Below are 21,233 nucleotides of genomic sequence, written 5' to 3'. Positions count from 1 at the left end.
CTGGGAATCAAACTGGTGACCTTTTGCTTTGCCAGATGACACCCAATCCACTGAATCACCCAGTCAGGATGATAAAGGGATTTTTTTAAACTTTATACTTTTGAATAAAATGTGAAGGGGTGGCTTTATCTTCTAGCAAATTTTAAATTCACAATTTATACTTTTACTTTAGCAATAGACTCCTTTGGGACCACTTAAAGGGTGGTTGTTAGGATTAACCTGGGTTAATATATGTGAAAAACATTTGGTAAATAGTAAAATGGTAGAAATATTTAAAAATGTACTCATTTGTTCATTCCAAGTCTTGCTCTAGAAGCAAGTTAAGACACGTTATTTACAACTCTATTAATAGCTAACCATCTACTTTGATCTAGGAGCAAAGTAACCGAGATTCTATTTTTAACCATTTATTCTGACTCCACCATCTTTCTCCAGAGTTCCCATGCTGGAAATGCCTTCCTTTGGGGGAAGGTGTACCTTTGGGGAGACTTAAAAAAATATACATATGTATGTATGTGTATATATATATATATATACACACACACACATACATATACATATATACACACACATATACATATACATGTGCCTGCATATACATAATTATATACTATTTTATTATATATTATATATTTATTTTTCTCTGATAACATGTTTCTGTCTTAGAATATTTAGGAAAAAAAGGCAGCTGGAAAAAAATTAAAATTACCCTTAGACATAGCCATTGTTGACATTATTGTACAAACTTCATTGTTTTTCTAAAGAGCATACACATTGTTTGACAGCCTGTTTTAAATTTTTTCACTTGACAATGTATTATGAATATTTTTTCATGTTCATAATAGTCATCAGAAACATAATTTTAAATTTATAATTTATTACACAGTATTCAATTTGGAAAGAGCATCATTAATTCCTTATTATTTTTTGTTTAGGTAGTATAAATTTTTTAAAGATTTTATTTATTTATCTTTAGAGGAGAAGGGAAGGAGAGAGGGAGAGAAATATCAATATATGGTTGCCTCTTGTGCATCCCCTGCTAGGAACTGGCCTGCAACCCAGGCATGTGCCCTGGCTGGGAATCAAACCATGGTTGTTTGGTTCACAGGCCCATGCTCAATCCACTGAGCTACACCATCCAGGGCTGAATGTTTTTATTTGAGTTAAACATACACCTATCACATGATATAGCCACCCTACTGCTTAGATATTTACCCAAGAGAAATGAAATATCAGTCATTATAAATTTTTATGTACAGATATTCATAGCAGATGTATTTGGAATACCCCAAGCTGAAAAGGACCCAAATATTCATCAATGGGCAAATGAATAAACAAAATGTGGTGTATGCACACAACGCGATAGTACTTAGCAATCAAAAGAAAAGAGCTGCTGACGCACACAACAACATAGATGAATTGCAAAACCATTGTGCAGCCTGAAAGAATCCAGGTACGAAATGCGTGCTGTCTGATTCCGTTCACATCCGTCCCATAGACGACAAGTACTCTCCAGTGAGAGCAGGTGTCGGAGGGGAAAGGCGAAGGGAGCGATGGACTCCCAGCAGGAGAAAAGTTTGGCAGGTGCTGAAAACACTCACGAAGTACTTGATTCTTCTGATTGTTTCACGGGTGGAAATATAAATAAAAACTTCTTCTGCTTTACTTTAATTACGTTGTTTAGTGTACATAAATGATACCTCAGTCATTTAAAAACTACACTTTGATAGGACAACAATGCGTTGGCGTGTGGTGACCAACCGAGTTCCTAAATCTATTTTCACAAACTTGGTTTCCTGTAACATACTCCTGGCGGCGATTTTCCTGGGAGTGTAGGAGGAAATGGTGTGAATGTTTGGGGCTTTCAGCACATACTGCACAACTTCCCCTCGAATCGATCCTAAGATTTCAGGTCCCACTGGAAGTGGACCTGCATGCCCATTCTCTGACAATTGGGGAGCTACTTTTATTTGCAATGCCTTTATACCTGTACGACTTAAACTCACTTTGTAGTCTATACAGTTCATTTCTGGATACATTAGCAGATGGAACAGAACCAATTCATTCCCAAATTGGACAGTGTCTGGTTCTAGAAATCAGTGCTCACGGGACTGAAGACAAGAGAAAGGAATCATGGGCAGGACTATGTTATTTTTCACTATTGGTCAGAAGCTACCAAATAGAATATTCTCTGTGTTTTCTAAATTGTTGTCTAACTCCAACTGCCCAGTGTTATGGGTGGACCCAAAACTTGAACACATCCACACAGCCCAGAAAACTGGCCATGGAGATCAGGACAGGACTCGCTATGCACCCAGTCACAGTGACACAATGAGGCTGAGCATCGGTCTGGGCTAAGGTCCCCAAGGTCAGCGAAATCCCACCCGGCCTTCTCCGCGTTGCTGACCTCGCTAACACAACTGAAGTGTGAGGGCCACTGAAATCCAACACCTTGTGGCTCTTCAGCAGCAATGCTTTTAAAAAAATTACAGCAGAAAAGTATTTGTTACAAACATCAGTCTGTGTCATTTAGTGGGAGGAACGAACAGGTGTTGGAGCTGGCTTCACACATGTGACTTAGGACAGGTTACTTCATTTTGCTGAGGTTGATTTGGATAGCACAATATATCTTACAAGTTTGTTACGAGGAAAAATAAGATAATAATTGTAAATATTTACCACAATGCCTAGTGCAATGTTAGGTAACTATTACCTTCCTTCCCAGTTAAACACAGTAGACATGTATAAGTCCTATCTCCCAAAACAGACTGTATGTAACTGTATCTTATACTACCTAACCTGTTATTGGAAGGAAAACATGGTATTTGTGAAAACGTTTTGTAAAGTGTGGAATGCTACCCATGTGTAAAATGCCATCATTATCTTTCCTTTTGCCTCCTACAACAGCTGGCCAAAGTTAGCTCCCTGGAAACCAGCAAAGAGTCCAGAGTGATCCATTGGTAAAGACTATAAAGATAGCAAGAACTTAAACACTTCACCTGATGCCAGGATGCCAAACTACTCTTTTTTAGTAAAAAAGAAAGAAAAGCCCTGTGCTGACTGCATCCACAGAGTGACTGTGTTGAGGGAGCCAGTGCCCGTGGTTGGCTGTGCAGTGTCATCATTGCAAAAAGCCTGGAGTGGAGCCAGATAATTTATTGAAGGAATGAAGGACGTTTGATGAAATATATTTACAAAAGCAGTAGTGGCTACAATATCTAACATCGGGGAGACTTCAAAAAAACCAGGCATGAGAAAAAATATTTATATACCCTCGATAACAAGGTCTATGTTGATAATGACCATGAATTTGGAACAGCTGACCTGCTGTTAACACAGTGCTCACGTGGACTGCAAGGCTGGGAAGAAAACCAGAGAGCTTCCTGCGGGGCACTGGGCATGCTGACCTGCTGCCTCCAAACCTCAGGACACCTTGGGAAACCTCTGAAGTTACCTTGTATTTTTGGAAAGTGGGAAGCCACACACACACACACACACACACACACATGCTGGGAAACTGTCCAAGTTTTAAAAACATCTTTTCTCCTTGTGGCCCTCTGCTGTGATTTCAACTCTCTGCAAAGAAGGACAATCAATAGTTATTTTTAGATATTTAATGCACCATGAGATTGGTAATTAACCAAGGCAATGTCTCTGAGGATAGTTTGCTTCTATACATGTAGGTAATATTTGCAGGAGGATTTTTCTCCTCTGCAGCAAATGTTTGTTAGCTCATGGAAGACATTAATCCCTGCCAGCCCTGGACAAAGGTCACAATTATCTGTATAGTTATATGCTGTTTTCCTATCTTGCACCCAACCCAATATGACAGACAAAGGGGAAGGGCCAGGGAGCCTGAGCAAGTGGGGTGGCTAAGAGAAGGTGTCCAGAAGCACCAGATCATTGCCTTCTTCTTTTGAACAAAAAAAAAATAATAATAATACATAAAGTAAAACTTAAAGACTGAGAAATACATAGCGGTAAAAAAAGATAACAGTTGCTGAGCTGTTCTGACAGAAGGCGAAAGAAAAATAGGATAATGTTATGGATCATTACATTAAGAACAATAGAAAAGAGGGGATGCTCAGGCAAAAATATCATGCTTATTCTAAATAATCATACAAGAAATAACAAAGATGACCATCCCATATTTAATAAGCAGCAAGTGCATTCCTTGTTTCCATCCTCTTCAAGGATGCAATCTTTACAGTAGATTTTTTCCCATTGAGAATCGAAGTAGGCTCTCTACAGTTCTTACATATTTTCTATGCCATTTTCTTCTAATTGCAAGATCCGCTTCAGAGGCATAAAATCCATGGGAGAGAGATACCAGGACATTAGCACATTGTGAACATCTGACCTCTGATTCGGGAAAATGATGAAATATTAATGGGTGCAGATGTGCCCATCCTGCAATGGACAGATGTTCACTTTACACACCATTTAGAATTCCCTGGTGTGTTTGACTACAGGATGATGAATACAATGGCTAAATGATACAGGGATCAGCAAAAGTACTAGAAAGACAAAAGTTTATGCAATAGGATGGCCACATTCTTCTCTACCCACCAGCACTGGCATGACCACCAGCTCGCTGCTGGAATAAGGACAGCTTCATCTCAGACAGCTGTGACACTCATACTGATGTGGAATACTGTGACCCACCCACTGGTCTCAGTAGAGGACAAGTCACTCTGAAATGTCTACCTGGAGTCCAAGACAGGTGAAAGTTCTGTGTGTATGTAGTTAATTCGGCACCCTTTGGCTTCCTTCCACTGACAGTGAACACGTTTTATACTCAGACCAGGCTGTACCATTGGTACCATACTTCCCAGATTTTTTTCAGAAGTTGTTATATAATATACAGATATTGTGCAATATCCTTTCCCAATAAACATACAATAAAATATCTTCTTGTGTGACCTTTACAAATTAACTTACTTGAAAATAATTTCCAAGCAGGAAAAAAATATCTTATGTAAGGAAGTCTAGCAAATCCTGAAGAAGTTGGACCTAAGAAGGCACACACCAAGGCAATGTCATGATTAAAGCACACAAGATTAAAGATAAGGAGAGAATCTTAAAAAGAGCAAGAAAAAAGGACACTCCTTTACCTACAAAGGAGTTCCCATAAGACTATCAGCTGATTTCTCAAAAGAACCTTACAGGCAAGAAGGGGCTGGAAAGAAGTATTCAAAGTCATGAAAGGCAAGGACCTACATCCAAGATCGCTCTATCCAGCAAAGCTATCATTTAAAATGGAAGAGCAGATAAAGTGCTTCTCAGATAAGGTCAAGTTAGAGGAATTCGTCACCACCAAGCCCTTATTATATGAAATGTTAAAGGGACTTATCTAAGAAAAAGAAGATCTAAATTATGACCAGTAAAATGAAAACAAACTCACAGCTATCAATAACTGAAGCTAAAAAACAAAAAATAATAATTAAACAACAAAAACAGGAACGGAATCACAGAATGGAGATCACATGGAGGATTACCAGCAGGGAGGGAAAGGAGAAGGAGGGAATGGGCGAAAAGGTACAGGGAATATGAAGCATAATTGGTTTACTTACAAAATAGAGGGGGGGAGGTTAAGAGTAGTATGGGAAATAGAAAAGCCAAAGAACTTACACGTACGACCCATGGACATAAACTAAGGCGGGGGGAATGATGGAGGGAGAGGAGGTGCAGGGCAAATGGGGCACAAGATAGAAAAAGTGGGACAACTGTAATAGCATAATCAATAAAATATACTTAAAAAAAGAAAAATAATAATTTTACCCATTTGTTTAAACGCAACCCAATGAGGGTTTCAAAATAAGATATAACATTGAAAATCTTTGTCATTCCAGAGAAAGACAGATACCATGTGATTTCACTTATGTGGGAAGCTAATGAACACAATAAACAAGTGAACAGTATAGAAACAGACTCAAAGACACCGAGAACAGGCTAACTCTACAGGGTCCCAGAGGACCGTAGAGTCGGGGAGCTGGGGGAAAAAGAGAGCAGCACAAACTGGTGGCTAACGGACTGGCCATGGAGACGTGGACTGCAGCACAGGGAAGACAGCCAACGGCCCGGTGATAACTACATGTGGTGCCAGGTGGGCACCTACCACAGGGGGGCATCACTCTGTAAAGTATGTGGTTGTCTGACCGCTTCGCTGCACATCTGAAACTAATACAGAATAATATTGAATGTCAACTGTAATTGAAAAATAAAAAAATTAACTCAAAATGTTTATGTCACTCACTAAGCTTTGGGTGGCTACCTGCCACGTGCTACTTAATTTAACGTAGTATGAATGTTGTTTGTATATTGTCTGGACCTTCAATTCTCGGTTATAGGACAGAACTTATGTTGCTGTATATGAAGTCTCTTATGAAAGAGAAATTTGGATAATAATCACAATAGGCCTCAGAAAAATGGAGAACAATGTGGCCTGAAATAAATGGGTGGCTCAAGGGAAGAGGAAAGATAGAGGGATACAGCATTAGAAAGAGCGCAGGAAACAAGCTGTCTATGCAGACGCAGCTTGAAGGAAGCTCTGTGATTGAGAGTTACATAACCATTACCTCTAGGCTGTGCAGGGTCAGGGGTGCACAGTGTGTTAGGCAGTGAGAGGCCATTGGACACCTTTGAGCAGTGGAGTGAAATGAGAAAGCCAGTTTTAGGGAATCACTTTCCCTGACTCACACTTCTATCAGTTAGTGCCATGGCAAGGGCGGCAAACAGATTAAACGAAGCCTGGGGAATAATTCCATTCTAGGGAGTCCTGGGTATGATCTGTATCCCGGATGAGACAGTGATGTGAGTCTGTCTCTAAGTTGCTGAGTGTTGCATGCTGAGTTGAACTCAAGAACTGCACATCCTTACTTTATTGAAATGAGGCACCCTGGAGAGCAAGATAGAATACTTGAGATGTCCCAGAGGAGGTCACTTTAAAACAACCAAAGTTTAGAAAATGGAAACTATGTTTAAAGGTTAAGTAAAGAAAATAAACATATCTATCCAAAGAGCAGAAGGCTCGCTGGTGAGATAGCATCAGTTTTTAAGTCTAATACTAAAATTTGAAAAACTGGATAGATGTTTAAATTACACAATGCAGAAAATCGAATCAAAGTAAAAAAAAGTCATGATTAAAAACACTTAGAAGACTAGAATGATATAAAAACAATATTTGGGAACCACCTCCTTTCAAATGGGACAGACACTCCCCAAAAGGAAAATTCTGAACCAAAGTATTGAAAGAGTAAGAAGCAGAATGAATCAAAAAATGGAAATTTCTCCCAGGACTGGAATCTTATGAAACAAAGGAATAGGAGCATCCAGCAAAACTCACATTACTTCCTTCTTACACTTTTCTTTTAGATTGCATATTCCCTGAGTGTCCCCTCATCAATCTCTCATAGCATCCTCCTTTACTTCTCTCACAGTTTACACTAATCCTACCCAGATCCGGTTTATTTTGTTTAGTTAGTAGTATGGTGCTTCTTCTCCCATAAGAATATGTGATCCCAAGGGCAGAGAAATGTCTGTTACCTCCCCCCTAGAACTGTCTCAATTTGTATATGGTAGGTGCTCAATAAATATTTGTGGGGCGAAAAAAGACATGTAGTTGTTAAAGTGATGGGGAAATAAGGTAGGATGAGGTGAGAAAACAGTTTCCTCTCTTTCTCTTAGGGTCTAATCTATTTGCTTCAGAAAAGGCCTTTTGGAATCACTTCCATTTCCTGCTGCTGCTTTGCAGTGAGACAAGAGCAGCGTGGCAGAAAGTGTCACTCAGATGGAAAACTTGGGCACTGTCAAGGCGGGTCCCTTTTCAGGTTTCCTGAAGATCATTAGGTACCTTCTGGTCTGATCCTTTTTGCTCAAGGAGTTAGCCGTCTTTCCTGAAATTATTTTTTTTCTCTTCTATTATGCTTGTCCGATGTGGCACTTACACTTTAATGCCTTACAGATAAAATGGTCTCTGTCAGTCTGCACTTTTCACGCCTGGAGAAAGTTTTACTGCTTCATAAAATCCTGTAATGCCCCAGTGTTTAAAAAAGATCTATCACTCCATCAGTGAGTCTTTATGGGCTCTGTGTACATTTCTTTTGCAATGCAAGGTTGGTTCCTGAAGCAAAAAAAGGGACAGAGATAAATGGATTTGTGTGTGCTAACAAATGTCAAGAATTCAACTCCATTTACACTGAGATGGTCTTAAATGGCTAAAGCAAATTGTAGAATAGCTCATACACAATAGCATCAGGCACGACGAAGGAGCTGCAGAGTCAGATTTTCTCTTCAGAAGTGGTTAAGAAAGATGACTGTTTTATTCACTGGTTCAGGCTAAAGAGAGACTTGAGGGTTGCTCTGTCCCAACTTTTTCCTTCCTGACAGAGGCTCAGAGCCCTGAGGCCTGTGAGTTTAGTTGGTGGGTGGGGGCGCTGGCCATGACCCACCTCCTGCCACCTGTTCTACACCAATCATCTGTGTGGATTATACAATCTTTTAAAGGCATCTTTTCACGGTGTGAGCTGAAGGGAGATCTGTTGAATTTCAGGCATGACATATATCTTTCATCTGTTGTTTTAGGACTGGGTAGCCACAGGCTGACAGATACCTGTCAAGGATATGTTTATGTGTGCGTGTGCCTGTATGTATGTTTGTGATCAGGCATGAATATTTGGGGCACCAAGGCTGTGTAGGCACCTGTGCAGGTGGCTCAGAGTGACCCTGTGGGAAGGTTCATCATCCGGAGCGCGAGGAGCTTTCAAGTTGCTTCTTCCCTCTGCGATGCTGCTCAGTTGCTGCCTGTTGTGCTGTGGGCGTGTGTGGTACATCAGTCTCCCGGATTCTCAGGCATCTGCAGAGGGAGGATGCAGACAGCATCACCTGCCCTGTGGCCAGGTGGGGAGAATAACCTGATTATCTGATGGTGGGTATTCGGGCCAATTAAGCACGTCACTCAGCAGCCCAGTCCACTGCCAAATGGCAGCTCTTCTCCAGTCCCTCTGTCGTGGCGCACTGAACCTTGCGCTCGGAAGCTGTCAGGGAGTAAATGAGCATCTGTTTCTGCACTGCTGAACAATTCCTTGTGCTAGGTTCAGAAGGATTTACTAAGTAGTTTATTTATGCTCTGTGCTTTGATAGCAACTATGATGAATAAACATACAGCAACAGCAACTGGAAATGGGAGCTGATGTAGGGGTACTTGGGGAATTCAAACCATATAATACAAACAAACAACACAGAAAGCTGGCAAACAGGAAGCAGGCAGCTCCTCCATGGATGTGCCCTTGAAATCTGACCCATTGCAAAGACTTTCTGCATCTCCACAGCTGGCCAATAGCAGCGCAGTGAGCAAATGCCTATGAAGTACCAACTGTTTGTACTACCGAGGGTAGGGGTCAAAAAAGAAAAGGCATTAAAAAACCCCAAAACCTGCCACCAAAGAGTTTATTTTTTTCTTTCCAAGGTGTGATTTTTGAAAGGAAAGAGAAGGAATGTTGGTGTTGAGACCATGGGAAGTCCCCCTGCGGTTCCCATGGCAACCCAGGCTCCTTGGGCAGAAGGAAGTTGCAGTGAGGAGGAGGAGGAGGAGGAGGGGGTGTGATGAGGGAAGGACTCTGCTCACAGGACTTCCACTCCCATTGCATTGCGTGACCTCATTCATTAAGTCTCCGTTTTCTCATCTGGAAAAAGAAGGGTGTGTGCCTGAAGAGGTGGGTGCAGGAGGGTAGAGGCGAAAGGTTATCTCATCTACTTCTCAGGACTGTTGTATCACTAAAGGTGACGGGATTAAGAAATAGAAACTGATAGTTCTGTAATAGTCAAGGGGATTTAAAATATTCAGTAACATTGCATTAGTTATATATGATGTAGTACAGCCACTAGCCTTACTAAAGGGATCACATTGCATGTTATGTAAATATCTAACCACTATTCTGTGCACCTGAAATTAATATAATATTGAAAGTCAAATGTAATTGAAAAGTAAGAAGTTAAAAAAAGAAAGATACTGTGTGTGCAAGGGATTTATGAACTGGATTATTCTTCACAAGTTAGTCATTCATCTTTAGGCCTGAGGAACTCAAACGACAGGTGGGAACCGCACTCCAGGGCAGGTGACACTCCCAGGAGGGTCTCAGAGAGGAAAACCTCCTTCTCGTGAACGTGGGTGTGGAACTGCCTGGTCCCGGTGCTCTTCGTGTGCTGTTCTCACTGCCCAAGGTACAGACCCAATAAAAGGTAACTTTATTACTGTCTCTATTATAAGCACTGAAATTCTAATAAATACCTTGTAACCTCTCAAAGGCAGCATCAGAGCCTCAGCAGAAGGTCACCCTGTGATGTTCCAGAACCAATGACTGTTCAAAATGTGCAATGGTCCCACCCTGCCTGACACACTAGGTAGCGTACAGGCCACTGGGGGCACAATCCAATCCGGAGGATGCTGAAAGCCAATGCTGCTCTCTTGATCCTATACTATCTGGGTGAGGGGAGGGCTTTTCCTCACCTGTGCTAAGGAGTTCAGTTCTGGTTGCTATGTGCCAAGCTGGAGTGTCAATCATGGCCTGAAGACCAGCTGTCACCGAAGAGGATTAGGAATCTGCCATCCTGAGTGTGAGTCACTGAGTGCTGAACCTGGCATCCTGTTATGTTGGAGCCTGACTCATCTGCGGCCTGGGTAGAACCTTTGCAGAGATGGCTCTTCCCTCTGTTCCCTGGGGGAGGAGTCTAGTCTGAGTGCTCGAGTTTCTGTCCCAGCTCTAGGCTTGTACACCGCCCCCTAGAGTTCTGTGACATGGGTCTACTGCCTCCCCCTCTGCGAGGAGTAGATGCTTCTCACAGCCCCTCCAGCTCAGTTCAAAGAATTGAACTGTCAGAATTCATTCAAAGAATTCTCCACGGTGACCCTTTTCTCCAAGGTGATCCTATTCTGAAGTCTGATTTTTCTTGAATTTTTGATGAATATATGGACACTGAAATATTTGTTTTTTAAAAGCTGCAAGAGAACATCCTGTTTCTTCAAATATGAAGGTTTCATTGTTTTTTCTGCATAGCCAAAAAGCTTATTTATTACAGATTTTCCCCAAACATAGGCCTTGCTACAATGTCGGGTTGCCCAGAAGGTTTTTTTTTTTTTTTTTTTTCCCATAAGACAGTTCTAGTAGCACTTAGTTGTCTTTAATTTTATTTGAAACAACTTTGTGAGATTCTATTGTGACAGCTGTCATATCAGCATGCATTAAAAAAACCTTATCAAAATTGGTAAATTTTTGTGTAGCTATTTTAATATTGAAGATGGAAAAAATACACAATATTTTTGGCATTTTGTGCTTTATAATTTGAAGAGGGGTAAAAATGCAACTAAAATGCAAAAAAAAAAAAGGTTTGTGCACTTTATGAAGAAGGTGTCAAAACTGGTTTGCAAAGTTTTGTGCTGGAGATTTCTTGTTGGATGATGCTCCACAGTTGGGTCGACCAGTTGAAGTTGATAGTGATCAAATCAGACATTAGTTGAGAACAATCAACAGTACACCATGTGGGAGAGAGCCCACGCACTCCAAATATCCAAATCAGTGAAGTTATTGGTGAAAGTGAAAACATGTCTTATTTTATGGAAAAAATTCCAGCATTCTTGGCCAACACAATAGTTATGTTTAAGAATTCTGATTCTAAAGGAGAGACAAAAAGCGGCTACATGGGGGAGATCACATTCTTTGGGGAGAGGCTCCTGAAAGTAAGCTGAGGGGTGAGGAGGAAATGGGACATATAACTCCAACTCTCTTCTTCACTGGGTTGGGAGTCCAGGATTAAGAGATGAGCTTTGTTAATTATACCACTACTTATGAGAAAATCTGTGGGTCTCTATTTTCAAGCATAGCTGCTTTAGGTACCAAGTGACAAAACGTACCTCAGTGATAGAGAGAAAGATGTTCTCTCCACTTGCTGCAGAGAACCCAGCTCTGCTTTGGCTCCCTGAGAAATGGCATTTTGGAAACATCAGAGGCTGGGTTCCTGTCTCCTGGGTTGCAGTGGCGGTGAGGGGACTTCATGTATGTGACAAGTGGGCGCCAGAGTAGAAGACGGCGTACGTCATGTGGTGCGTAGAGGTGAATGACTGGTCTTTGGGCATGTGAGGCACCATTTTGGAAACCACCAGCAAAAAAACAAAGACCAAAAACCTAATGGCACTTATCAGAAGAGAAAAATGTTATGCTATTATGCATTTGGGGGCTATTAGGACAAGAGTACTTGCTTTGCATTTTGGCCACAATTCTCCCATCTCTTTGATGGAGAAGAACCACTGCCATTTGCTGAATTCTGCTGCTCCTTAGCTAGGACATTTAGATTGTGAGGGCCAGTTTCTATCCACCTGGAGCCTGCTTTGGGTTGGGTCTGCTACTAAGCACGTCTACCTGATGAATTCCTCGAACCCTAGGCTGAACTTAGTCCCTTTCCTGGGGTCAAACCTATATATAGATTTGTGATATGAAGAAATTTGGTGAAAGAATCTGAAATGCCTGAGGAATTGTAGGTTTGGGACTGCTGTATGAAGAAAGATGAATGGCGACAAGCCTGAACTATAGAAGCAACAGACATAAGATGATGTAATAATATATACACAAAAAAGCAAAGTGTGTAGATAAGATGGATGCAGGTTTACCAAAGCACAGGCTGAAAGAATTAGGGGACTTTATTTAAAAGTTACAAAAAGACAAATATGAGAAAATAGTCAATGCATGTTTCATTAGCATCTTGATATAGGAATAAGTAAGTTGCCCAAGTTGTTACAGAGCTTTTAACTATGTTTTGTCAGTTTTTTTAAACACTCTCATTTTTCAAGGTAAAGAATAAGTGTAGAAATTTATGATCTGAGAGATCCTTCACCTCTAAGGTTGATGCCATGAAACATGATCATTTTCTCCTAAACTTTGCCTGATGCCACCATCTTAGACATAATCTTGGATGCAGGAGCCATAGAAAGAATCAGAGTTAGTTTTTACAATGGTTTTAACTTTTTTCCAGGGGTGTAATAAACTTAGCCACAAGAGGAAAAGGTGAATCTTTGCAGTTACCATTGTACCTATAGCTTGGAAAGATACAATAAGAGCTGTAGAGAGTATTTTCTAGATAGATTGAATGGAGGAGAGTTCAGGTTGTTGCCTCCATGAGTGATTCCTGGAGCCTCTATGAGGTAGAATTCTAAGTGGCACTATATGGTGTTACCTCTCTGAACCCTGGAGAAGTGCACTTCTCCGAACAGACAGCTGGTCAGCAAGAGAACTCCTTGGTACCAGGGCCGTGTCTTCTCCACTCTACCTTGCTGACCTCCTCACCCCCATCCCCAGTCTAGGTGTACAAGAGCTACACATACATGCTAAAAAATATTTCTTGAGAGCCAGCTTAAAATCCAGTTATTGCTGATCGAAAAATTAGTTTGGACCAGGTATGTCTCAGCAAAAGGTCATAGCACACATGTACCCCATTCCATCTCTTTAAGAAGAAAAGTAGAGATGGATTCTGTCTAAACCAAGAGAGTCAGGGTGTCCTGTTTTGATATAGAGTCAGAATCTCTCTTATTTCTTCTTCCATGGCCATTTCAGAGCAAATGCCGTGACAGCCAGGGCAGAAGTGTGAGTGTCTAGGCTTTTGATCTTGAGAAGCCTCCGTATTTTCAAAATCCGTACTTAGTGCGTGTGTGTGAGTGACACCAAGGGATTTACCAAACATACTAAGGCCTCCACTTTCAAATCTGCAAATGAGATTCATAGTACCCATTGCTTAGGAATACTGTGAACATTAAATAAAATAGCCTATGTGATACACTGGTATAAATGACTGACACATTATATAAACATTTAATAAATAATAGTTCCCACATCTTTTTTTCTAAGGTAAAATATATACATATTTTAAAGCAATTGATGAGCTCCTTTCAGTTTTGTGCAAGGTTTATCATGGGGAGGGATCAATTTTAACACCAGTATTCTTATATTCAATTGTTTGTGCCACATGCTAATTTTATGGAGAAAACAGGGATGTTGATGGGACCCAGAGGATGCTTTCGTCAGCTTTGTCAGTAAATATAGTGTGGGTGCAACCGTGCCTCACCCAGCAGGGGCTGGGACTCAGGCCAGAAATCACCCAACAAGCGCCAGTGCTGGCTGAAAGAAGGTAATCAACATTAATTTTTGAATATTACTTACAGGATTTATGGGGGAGAAAATGTGATTAATCCACACAAAAAAAGGGAAAAAAATCCCATTTCTCAACTGAGGGGGAAAATTCCTTTGAGCATAAACATATTGCACTATTTATACATGACATATTTTCTGCATCTATAAACTTACCATGCTCAAGGATTCTAATTAATTGCAGTGGTTGCCAGGGAAACCAAACTAACTCAATTATAGGTTGCAGGAAGGTGCAGTGTATTTATGACTATGATGCAGGTACTTTTCTGTGCAAAGCCTAAAACTGAGCAGATGCCTAGAGAATTTAAATGTTCTAAAGAGCACAGTGAATGCCTTGATTTTCTTGCTTTATAACAACTTGGTTTGGTGACGCGGACCATGAATGTGACAGATTAGGAAGAGGTTAAGCAGGAACGTGATCGGCAACAAAGTCATAAGGAAATGACTGCATTAGGAGACTGGTTCCTATTAAAAGAGTCTGCATTCTGTGTACCATTTGTGTTTTGTGATCTTCTTATCTGAACACCTGGGATCTAAATAATACAAGAAGTAAAGGGAAAGCAGCTGGCAGTGAAAAAATAATTCACAAAACTCATAAAACCAAGTTTAGCTGAAATAACTGTTTGCAAAAATTGTGAAAAACTGATGACATTTGGTTGGAAGATGCAGGAATGTCCACACTTTCACTCCTAACAATCCTAGAAAGGTATGTACAAAGAACTAGTAACAAATAAAATAAATGGAGGATGAGGATCAAGTTTAATCAGGTTTGAGAAAATTTTAATATGCCCTACTCATAAGTAAAGTTATAATAATTATGAAAACTTATTGTTTTATTTTTGTAACTCAGATATCCCTGGTATTTCCCTACTACATTATAAAAATCTATACTTAGAGTTTAAAAAATATCTGAGAGTTATAGAATCATTATCCAGAAAGAGTTTAATTTTGTCATGTAAACAAAATATTATAATTTTATGGGGCCCAGACTGTCCATTCATTCATCTGAACATTTATTCAATTAAAAATGATTTATTCATTGCCTACTTTATGCTTGGCTGTATGCTAGATCTTGGATCTAAAATAATAAATAAAATTGCCACCCTTAGTGAATTTATAATATGAATGGGGAGACAAATCATAAACTGATAATTATATAAACAAATCTACATTAAATTATAACTTTGTGAACTCTAGAGAAAGCTTGACAGAAGCTGAAACCACAATATACTATTTTATCTCCATAAAAAGTCCATACTCTGGGTGAATTGACACTCTTATCATTAACTTCATTATGTGTAGAAATGCTCTTTGTTTTAAAGCCCACTTTTTAAAAATCATAGATCTGCTCTAATATGTTTTGGTTGTTACAATCTTTCTGTATTTTTTAAAAACTTAAAGTGTTTCTTGGATAAGTAGTATATGATTGAATATACTTTAAAATCTAATCTGGTAAGCTTAGTTTTTTAAGTGGAATATTCTATTTAAATTTAATATAATTACTGATAGATTTAATTTTAAATCTACCATCCTACTACTTGCTTTCTTTTCACCCCACCTATCCTATTCCTCTTTTTCTCCTTGCTTTGTAGATCAATTAGCATTTTTTATCATTTAATTTTCCCATTTTATTTGTTTATAAGTTATACTTTTCCAGTCTTTCATTTCTAGTTATTTTAGAGATGATGGAATGAATTCGTGACTTATTAAATCTGATATAAATTGACATGGTTACCATTTTTCAGATAATGCAGGGGCTAAAAGCACTTAATTCTCTTTACTCAGTTTACTTTTTTGAGATTTTGTCATGTTTTGTGTTCCACCTCTATGCTACGTCTAAAGACTGATTTCACACCATCAGTATTAATGTATTCATGTATGTTTATTTACATGTTTACTCCTGCATTTATTCATCATTTCCCCTGTATTTTCATGTTTTCAGTGGGACTGTATTTTTCTGTCCTGAAGGATTCATTTTAATAGTTCTTTTCATGCAAGTCTACTGGTGGAAAATCATCACTTGGTTCGGTTTTTGGTTGTTTGAAAACATTTTTTGGCATGAATCCTTGAAATATATTCTATATTGTTACTGGGTATAGAATTCTATATTGGCAATTATTTCCCCCTCTTCCTTTAAATAGTTTTGCTTCTTTAGAAGATAAATCTCCCACCTCCCCTCCAACCTACATTGGCCGCTCATAAAATTTTCCCTTTTGTCTTTGGTCCTCACAAGTTTTACCACAATATGTTCAGGTGCACTTAAAAAAATAGTTAACCTGCTTGGGGAGTCTAAAGAGCTTTGTGCTTTGAGGGCCTAATTTTTTTAACCAGTTTTGAAAAACAGCTTTGTTAATACACTGATTTCCCCTTCCCTCTCCAACTGCACCTATGTCATAGCTCTTGACTGTGTCTCACGTGCATTTCATATTCTTTCCTTTTTCTAGGTGCTTCTCTTGTTCCATCTTGAGCTCGCCTCTAATTTACTCTGAACAAATTGATTGAGTTCTAAAGTTTATTTTTGGGTCCAGAGTTTGAATTTGACTACTTTTATAGATTTCCATTTTCTGGTGAAATTCTCCATTTTTTCTTTTAGTACCTTCAACATATTATCAATTATTTTATATCATGTCTGATAACTATAAAATCTAGATCACCTAAGATTCTACCTAGATGGAATATTTTATCTTGTTCTCAGTCATTTTGTACTTATTTCTGTCATATTTTTGACTAAATACCAGACATTATTATGAAAAATTATATGAATGTCTCAAGACTATGTGTCAAGGTATCATTCTCCAGAGAAGATTTACTTTTGCTTTGGGACAGGCAGGTAGAGGTTTAGGACTGTACTATCTCAAGTTAAGGTTTTAAAATTTGTGACAGAGTCTACTTCTTATTGTTCTTACCCCTAGAATGTAATAGCCCTTCAGGGTCTGAACGAGGGTCTGTGACATTTGCCAGGACCCTACAGCTTGGTGGGCCTTAAAATAGATTTTTGTTATTTCATCCCCATGAGATTCTTGAAAGTTCTGCTACATTTTCCACTCGGCCACTGATTTGCACTTAGCATCTTCGTCTTTGGTCCTAGATTCTCAATAATCGCTTGAAGAGAAAAACATTTGTCTCAAGTCTTTTTTCTCTGAAATCCCAAGCCCCCATGTCCTGGCTGCCATGGCAATGCCATATGCCTTCAAACACAAGTTTTAAAAGTTGCCCATCTTTTCTAGTTTTCATTAGATGGAGGGTTGATTTTCAACAAACTCCTCCACTACAAGAAGGAGGAATTCTTTATTACAGTTTTTTCACTTTCCTAAATTTCCATATTTATTTAAGCTTTGCCAACAGAAATATGTGTGTGTGTTTTAATAATTTTCCCGCATTTGTGTTATTTTCTTTAAGGGAAGTGACAACTTGTGCTTTGCTTTCGTTTTCATCTAGATTCATCATTTATCAATATATTGGCAAAAATGTTTTTTGTCAGTCCTCATTGAGCCCTTACTAAGCTGGCTTTCTGGTACTCTCCATAGTGACTGAGTTCATTGAAATAAAAAATCATTTTAGTTCTAGATTCTACATGGACGTCTCTTATTCAAACTCACTTGATAATTATGTTATTCTTGAATCCATAGGCCACCTCTGTCCCAGAACTCATTAATCATATTTCTGCCTTCACCCAAGCAGACTGTTGAACCCCGTGGAAAGCAGTCCCTGACAAATGAGTGGCTCGACCTATGTATAGGACAGTTTTCCTTTGTGTAGTCACCTCATATTTAAAAATAGTAATAAAAATAAATTGCTCACTAGGAAAAATAAATAATGAGTTTTAGCAACATCTAGGGCCTCCAAAAGGGTGTAACTCATGAATTATCTGCAAGTAAAAGAGATAGTAATGAACTCCAGACATTGCCGGCATGCTGCGACACAAGCGGAGTGCCTATGAAATGGGCCCTGCTCCGAGAGTGGTGTCCAGAACAGGGACTGCGTTCTGTGTGGCCTGACCAACCTGGCTTGACAGCACATCGCACGGTGCTTTTGACAGCACCAAGAATTGGAAAATGGAATTGCAACTATCAGGCATCGAGTTATGTTTTAACATTTAGTTATAAAGGCCATGTCGTGCCCTCAGAGATGCGGCAGGAGTATTAGGCCTGACATTTTGAATTTCAAATGCAAATTGGAAAATCCAACCCAAACTAGGAAAGGACAATGTGTGTAAATGGACTAAGTTCAGTATTCAGGAACGGCTCCTGGGTCAAGTTAATCGAGTCTCCTAAAGCCTCTTGTTTTACTCTGTCACCCACAGAACTGAAGAAAAATTTCAATTAATATGTCTGGATATCTGAAAAGTGCCACTTTAGTATCTCATTTGCCAAAGAGATTAGCAATAAGATGTATCCACAGGATACAAGTATATTATGCCACAATAATCTGGTTTGTTCTTCAACCAGATTTCTTTTTTTTTCTGGTAAATAGATTTATATTCTTCCAAGTCCTTAAGCTAACTTGTCAGGACAGTTTTTCAGAGTAGTTAAGTGACTGGTCTAAAGGCCCGCCCACTTGGAGGAGGCGGCAGGAATGGAGTCACGGCCTGTGTATCTCACGCCCCTTGCACCGCCTCGGCTCCCACTTCAGCACACTGAGCAACTGCATGTCACAAACACACGAGTAAGGATGAGGAACGGAGAAGACGCACGGTGCAGGAGAAACGTGAATCCACTCTTTTTTGTTTAATAAGCACGCATGTGTGCGTAGCATGTAAGCATTGGCCAATAAATGCGTGGCTTTTACAATAGGCCCCAGAAACTGACTATTTCTCACAGTTCCTTCTAGAAAAGAAATTTGATAAAATTCTTTTCCTATTTAAAACCCTTTCATGACCCCTCATTACCTAGTATAAAGTCCAATTTCTGCAGCACAGCTCACAAATGCTTGCCCGGCTTTTCGTCCTTCCTGCAGTTCTTTGTGTGCCCTGTGTGCTCTTCACACCTGGGTCTGTAACTTTGCTGGCCCCTCTATCTAGGAAACTTCCTTCTCTCTCTTCGTGGGGCTAATTCCTTCTCATTCATCTGGGTTCAGCTGTTGCCACTCCCTCTAGAACACATTTCGCGTGGCCCGGATCTAAATTAAACTTTCCTTCTGTGTTTTCAGGCACCCAGCACTTGTTTTATTATAGGAATCATAATAGGCACTGGCATTGCCTATTTGTTGGTTTACATGACCCATTATTCTCTATGCTCTGTGTGTGTAGGATCTGTGTCTATCTTGCTCTTCATTTTACTTCTGGCATTTAGCACCTACCTGACAAAGAGAAAACACTATAGATCTGAAGAATGGCTGGCTAAAGAACATTCAACCGCTTTGAGAAAGGTCTTTACTAGGCAAAAAACTTCATAAGGACAAATGTCATCTGATTTATTATCTATGATGTTCTAGCCATTTTCTATATTATCTTTCACTTGTGCTATTTTTATGAAAAAGAAAAAAAGATCTTGTGATAGACTGTTCTACTGGCCAGGAATCAGTGGCCCTCTCGAAGAGTATACATCCCTGCCCTGTTGAACTCAGGTACGGCCATGCGAAGTAGGAGCAGAAAGGACAAGTATACTTTAATGCAGTAACTTTGTGAAGCAGATCATGGTGGCTAACCAAGGAATTGATCATTGATATGTTTCAAGAAGAAGGTTCTGTTCATCAGAACCCCAAATAATGTGGAGCACATTCCCAGCTAACCTGAGCTGAGTAGAAGCAGAATTTTTAAAATTGTAAACAATGAGTAAAATGAGGGAAAGTTAGAAATAGTTGTTATTATAAACCCCTGTGATTTTTGTGTTATAGCAGCATACTGTCATGTACCCTGACTGACAGAGATCCATTCAATCTAGCCCAAACACAGGAGAGTTTAGTGAAAGATTCAACAGAGAATCCGTCTTGGGCACAGCATAGATCAGAACCAAGAACGCTTAGGTTTCACTGGGACAGGAAGCTAAAAAGTCAGAAACTGGTGCTATTTTATTCCTATCTTAGAAGCTGCACTGCCTCTCACATTTTTGCTTCTCTCTGCCACCTGCTACTTTTTCTTCCATCCTCAGTAAACTTTTCTATGCTTAGTAATCATAAATATGACCCAAATGGGGATGATCTCCAGACTTTATCTCCATACGATCCTCTAGCTCAGAACCTACTACCAACTGTCATCTCTTTCTGAGTTACTTGGTTTATATTTCTGAGAGATATATTTATGGTTTTAGCGCATCTTTTGGAAACAAGTCACAAGTAAGATGTCACTAGCTAGTTAGTGTTACTGGTTACTAGTCTAAAACTTGTCTCATCAGTTGTTCCTCTGTGCAAGTGTGCTGGGAGGGTGGTGGTAGTTCAGGAACAACCGTGTCCCACACGGCCATTTGGGACAGCACATACCAAGTGCCAGGGTTAGTGTCCTCAAAAAGTCAATGAAATATAGCAATTTTTCACAATGATTTTGTGAACAAAATATTATTATTACTATTATCATCATTACCAAATTTCAGATTATAAAACTAAAGGCAACAAAGTAACTTAGATGAAATTTCTTACTAGTAAATGAAGGGTAGCGTACAAGCACAGTGTAAACCTTGATATGTTTAGCTGATCCCAAATTTCATGCTCTGCAATTTACCACATCATCTCAAAGAACTCAGCTGTCCTCATCAGCAAAACAAGCACAAATAACCTCAGAGCAAAAATAAAATGAAAAAATTGTAAAGGTATAACAAATGGGGTTATTTTAAAGAGGGGTATAATTGATATATACTGAAGAAGAGGAAGGGTTTCAAAGCCCCCACAAGATTTTCTTCCCAATCCATTTTTACACTATAGAACTTTAGAGTGAAAATCCATATATCTACCACTTAACTTCTGAAATGTATATTTTGCTGCATTCTTGCCTTATCGCATGTATACCTATGTATGCATTCATAAATTCATATAATTTTTATTTATTTCTAAGTAAGTTGCTTGGTCCCATATCTTCAAATATTTTATTAGTTTGGTGGGATCTGGCAA

This window comes from Artibeus jamaicensis, unplaced genomic scaffold, assembly GCF_021234435.1.
Source record: "Artibeus jamaicensis isolate MK-2021 breed Jamaican fruit bat unplaced genomic scaffold, CSHL_Jam_final scaffold_833, whole genome shotgun sequence".
Lineage (NCBI taxonomy): Eukaryota > Metazoa > Chordata > Mammalia > Chiroptera > Phyllostomidae > Artibeus > Artibeus jamaicensis.
This window is presented reverse-complemented; position numbering follows the sequence as displayed.